Here is a 6,000-nt window from a genome sequence, read left to right on the forward strand (position 1 = left end):
TACTATCTTCACATTTTTGTCCTTTATATCTAATGCTATTCTAAAATAAAAAAGTTTGCTTTAAAAATTCCACTGACTGGGTTCATTCAGTGGAGAGACAAACAGTTCTGTACTCTTTCTCAGAATCTATGTGTCTCCTTGTATTCTAAAATAACACATTCATTTTGAAGTTTATAATTTTGAAAAAGTGACACTTTTGAACTAATTAGTTTCAGAGAGCAGGGATGAATGTAATACATTTAAAATGATGCTGAAGACTTCTTTAGCTCTCACAATGGTTAAAAAGTCATTGATGCTTAGCGATAACGTTGGTGTCTCTGTTCCAGCTATAACAAAAATACTTTAGACTAGATAATCTATATAGATAACTGAATTTTATTTCTCACAGTTCCAGAGGCTGGGAAGTCCAAGGTCAAGGCACCAGCAGATTCAGTGTCTGATGAAGGCTCTCTCTTTGCTTCCAAGATGGCGGCTCTTACTGCATCTTCACATGGCGGGAAGGGTGAAAAAGGGTTGCTTCCCTCACAGTAGTACAGAGAGTACTTTTTATACAGGCACCAGTCCCACTGTTAAGAGTGGAGCTGTCATGTCCTAATCACCTGTTAAAGGCCTCACTTTTTTATACTATTGCATTAGAGATTAAGTTTCAACATGAATTTGGAAGGGACACAAACATTCAAACCATAGCAACTGGCTTAGCACTGAAAGCGCAGGCTTGGCCTTTAGACAGACCTGGGTTTAAATCTCATCTACCAGCTGTGTGGCTTTGGATAAATCCACTCAATCTCTCAGGGCCTTGACTTCTCCACCAACAAAACGAGAATAAAGTATCTGCTTTATATTCAATACTTTCCTGAGGATTAAATGAAATAAAATACATGAAGCACCTTGCAAAAGCTGCAAGGTTCCTGGCCCCTCATATGCACTACATAAATGACAACTTCCAAGAAAGTCATGTTCAAGTCAGCACCCTGCCTTGGATACGATTGGAGTTGTCTAGGTTACTTAAAATTTACCAGCGCACAAATCACCCAAGGATCTGGATAAAAGGCAGAGTCTGGTTCAACAGTTTGGGGGTTGGGGGTAGATGCCACATCTCTCACAGGTTTCCAGGCGATAGTGACGCGTAGGGACGCTGCTGGACCGGGGCCCCTGCTGAGTAGGGAGGAACTCGGCTGTGGAGCTCGTTCTGACCAAAACCACGTGGTGCTCTTGGGCAAGCGACCTTCCCTCGCTGAGGCTTACTCTCCCACCTGTAAAACAAAACAAAGAAATGCAAAATAAAAACAAGAACTATTTATTTTCCAAGAGCATAGATTTGTTTCTTGGTGTGATACGACTGGTCCACTCTGGGAGCCAGAAAGGCAACTGCAAGGTCCGCTGCCTCTAGGGGTTTCTCAGGGGGTGACTCAGTTTCCTGCTTAACTCCCCTACTGCTTAAGGTTTATAAAGATCATAGTGCGGACCTCTAAAAGACTTAAGGGAAAACAAAAACCAAAACAAGAAAAACTTCTAATTTTACGGATAAAACTAAATGGAACAAACTGCATTATTTTCATCTGAATTCCTTTCCTCGTGGCTCATTTTGACACGGAGAAAATAAATTGCCATCTACCCCCCAAACCAGCTGCTTCCAGTCAGAGCGAATGGATCATGATTTAATGAAGACAGCCATCTGTTACAGGGTAAAATCCTAATTAAGCAATATATGAATCAGAGCAAAATTAGCCATCAGGTCATTAGACTTCTGTAACTTCTGAAAGGAGCGTGGAGTCATTACCACGTGGGGCAGTCCTTCTCTAAGCACCAGACTGCGAGGAGAAACCCATCCCTCCCCTGGAATGCTGCAGCCCAAACAGGAGGGGTTGGAAGGTTCTGAGGCGCTAATTGAAATAAATAATCTGCTTTCAGAGAAGCCCTGGTGTCCTACGTAATGAATGTACCTCTCGTCTGTCCAACATGTCACAGTTTGACAGATGCTTTCGCACCTAGGAGGACCTGAACCCTCCTCTGCTAACCCCTTGTGTAGGTCTGACGGTGGGAGCTGTAGGTCCAGTGACTCGCTCAAGAGACCACAGCCGAAAAGGAGCCAAGGCAAGGCCAGCATCCAGGTGTGTGGCCTCCACATCCTGCCACCGACACTGCCTCCTCCTCGATGAATGTCCCCAAGGAGCGTGTGTTATCCCAAATTAATGAGATACTCTAATGACTGAAGCTCTTGGCTCTGCAAGATTGGATGCCTCTCTGAAGCTTTCAGATGCTAAGGGGATGACTCTAGCACACTGCAAAGCTGCTGCAAGTGTTCTGCACCACTCTCTAGATGGCCAGAGGCCCAGCTGACTAAAAGACCCTGGCTGCCTTTCACTGCTGTTCTAGTAATGCTGATAGCTCTGCATCCTGCATGTAGTAGGTACTCAATAACTAAATGTCGAATGGGTGAAGAATACGTGCACATAGTAGGTACTCAATAACTAAATGTCAAATGGGTGAAGAATACGCGAACAACCTTGACGAGTCCCTGCATCCCTCTTAACTAACCCTCAGGACTCTAGAGAAAAATATTTAGTTGTTCCCTCTTGTCTATAACATAAAGCTCTCAATATATCATCTTCATCAAAAGCCTTTAAATAGAGACAAGTTGTACCACTAGACAATGCCCTCTCCAAATCCACAGGCAAAGAGCAGAAAGCTTTCTGCTCCATCCCTTGCCAGCCCTGGGACTCTTCTGTGGTCACAGCTTTGCTAGGGATAAGTGGTAGCTCATCTTTATTTCAGCTTACATGTGGTTTGTTACTACAGAGGAGGGGAGGTGCATTTTCCTATATGTCTCCCTACTAATTATGCCCCTTTTTGGAAATTGTATCCTTTACTCATTTAGTTACAGAAAACTCAGTTTTTCTTATTTATGTGTAGGATTTTTTTTTTTGAGACAGAGTCTCACTCTGTTGTCCAGGCTGGAGTACAGTAGCACAATCTCGGCTCACTGCAACCTCCACCTCCCAAGTTCAAGCAATTCTCCTGCCTCAGCTTCCCAAGTAGCTGGGATTACAGGCACGTGTCACCACGCCCAGTAATTTTTGTATTTTTAGTAGAGACAGGGTTTCGCCATGTTGGCCAGGCTGGTCTCGAACTCCTGACCTCAGGTGATCCTCCCACCTTGGCCTCCCAAAATGGTGAGATTACAGGTGTGAGCCACTGTGCCCGGCCATGAATTTTTTATATAATAAAAATATTAACTCTTTGCTGCAAATATTTTTCCTACTATTTTTCTCCTCTCCCCATCCCACCTCCAAGTGCAGAGACTTTAAAATTTGCTGACGTCCCTTCTGCCCATTGTTTTCCCTTGGGCTTGTTTCCAGTGATGCTGTGCTTAGCAAGTCTTTTCTCCCTCCAGATGTTTGATAGATATTCAAGTCTAATTCTTCTGGTGGTGTACGGATTGTCTCACACTTACCTAACCTCTGTCATCCACCTGGAATGTATTTTGATATGTGATGTAAGAAGCTTTTCTCTTGGCTCCCTAATTCTTCATTCTCCACGTGACCGCAGAGTTCTACACAAGTGCAGGTGAAAGCTGGACACAGTTAGATGTTGCTGTGAGCCTGAGTGCATCCTGAGGTTTTTTCTCAGGTATGTTGATTGAAAGTGTCTAACATTAGACGGCCCCAGGAAAGGAAGTCTTAGTCATCTCAGCACAAGTGGAAGAAGAAACAAGACGAGGAGTTAACTGTGTTGTCTTTAGGTCCTAAACTTTTACTCATTATCGAAACTCAGATCCAGGGTCATTTTTCCTGGGAAGCCTTTCTTGTGATGCAGCCCCAGCCTGGGTTTGCTATCTGCTCTTTGGGCCCCACAGTGTTCTGTCTTACCTGCCTATGAGTACCCACATGGGATGGCTGCTATCGACTTGGCTGATTCTGCTTTGTTCCCCTCAGGGAAGGGACCTTGACTTCTCATTGATTTGCTATTGTTTCTCCAGCCCCTAGCACAGCCCTTGCTCATAGCAGGCCCTCAGTAAATACATGTCTAATCCATGTCCAAACTCATGAATAAGTGGCACCTGAGACGTCCCCCTGGCCACCCATCATGCATGGTAAGCATCCTCTGACACTGTTTCATGAACACTCACACCAACTAGGAGGGCACTGATAACTATTGCATTTACCCACCAGGAAACCGAGGCTCAGAGATGTAAGGAACTTGCTTGCCATTTCTCAGGGCTTTAGTTTATGATGATTCTGCACATCCTCACATTATTCAGAACCTGCTTGTTCAGTTGAGGACATTGAGGCCCAGGGAGAGGCACAAAGTCACACTGTCAACATGCTCTTAGGCAGACTCATGCTGCGTATGGAACTGGGATGCTTCAGGGATCCCAAAACCCTCGTCTCTCTCCTGCTGGGCCATGCCCATGGTCTTGCCTGTGATTGGTTCTCAGAAAATAATGATTAAGTTACACTGATTTGAACCATGATACCAACACCTACTAGTGTGTCTATGAAACTTTCCACTCTTCCAAAACATTCTTGCTCTTACTGTCTTGGATCCATTCATTCTGTCATCCTTGGACATAGATAAAGTCCAAGGATATCAGCCAAGCACCTTGCAGGGCTGTTTAAATCACTAGATTCTCAACTGCAACTGCATGTGCAAAAGGAGAGGAAATTCCTGACCTTGAATAATCTGTGTCCACATAATTAATTTTATGTGTCAACTTGATTGGGCCACAGGGTGCCCAGACCTTTGGTCAAATATTATCCTGAGTGCATCCGGGAGGATGTTTCTGGATAACATTTGAATCAGTAGACGTAGTAAAGCAGATAGGGGGTCCTCATCCAATCAACTGATGACCTGAAGAGATAAAAAAGTCTGAGTAGGAGGAAACTCCTCCTGCCTGAGTGCTTGGACTGGGACCCTGGTCTTTTTTGCCTTTCTGACTTGAACTGAAACTCAGCTCTTCCTGGGTCTTGCACCTGCCTGTCTTCAGCCTGGAATGACACCATCAGTTCTCTTGATTCTCCAGCTTACCAACTGTAGATCTTGGGACTTCTCAGCCTCTGGACGCATGTGAACTGATTCCTCATAATATTTACACACATATATATCCTGTTCTGTTTCTCTGGAGAACCCTGACTAATATGTCCATATAAGGAGATGGTGTCTCCAGTATCAATTAGAGGAACATGTGCTTCTCAGGTGACACCTGACTCCCTGTGCTCCATGATTGCGGTTTACAAAGTGTATCCATGGACCTGAAGTTTAATTTACACAAAAAGCTTAGGAAGAAGGAATTGGTATTCTCACATTTACAGATGGGGACATTGAGGCCCGAAAGCTAAGTTACTTGCCCCTGACTGCATCCATTTTCTAACTCCAGTTCTTTCTGTGCTCTCTTATGGGGTGTGAGCTGGATTTGTTGTCTTCCTCAGGTGTGGCAGAGCCTCTGGGGAACACAGCCACATCAAGGGTCCTGGTTCAAAAGCTGTCCCAAGATGTAGAAGTCTGGTTTTGTACCTGATCCAATGGACGCAGTTCAGCAGGATAGAAAGTTAGGAAACAGTAACCAGAAGGTTGTGGAATGGCTTCAGGGATGCAAAGGTCCCGGGTGACAACATGGCTCAGGATGCAGCTGAACTTGGCTGCTGAGCTAGAGGAGAGTGAAGAGCATTCAGCATGGTAGACATGCAAGAGACTGCAGTAGGAAGGCAGAAAGAAATAGGGAATGGTAGGGATGGTAGTAAACAAGAGGGCATGCATGCCCAAAGACATCTTGCCGAGACCAGCTCAGTCTGCATTAGGGAGAGACCCTAACGCAGCGGCGCTAGAGGAATTAAAGACACACACACAGAAATATAGACGTGTGATGTGGGAAATCTGGGGTCTCACAGCCTTCAGAGCTGAGAGCCCCGAACAGAGATTTCCCCACATATTTATTAACAGCAAACCAATCATTAGCATTGTGTCTATAGATATTAAATTAACTAAAAGTATCCCTTAAGG

The sequence above is a fragment of the Pan paniscus genome, chromosome 15 (assembly GCF_029289425.2).
Source record: "Pan paniscus chromosome 15, NHGRI_mPanPan1-v2.0_pri, whole genome shotgun sequence".
NCBI lineage: Eukaryota > Metazoa > Chordata > Mammalia > Primates > Hominidae > Pan > Pan paniscus.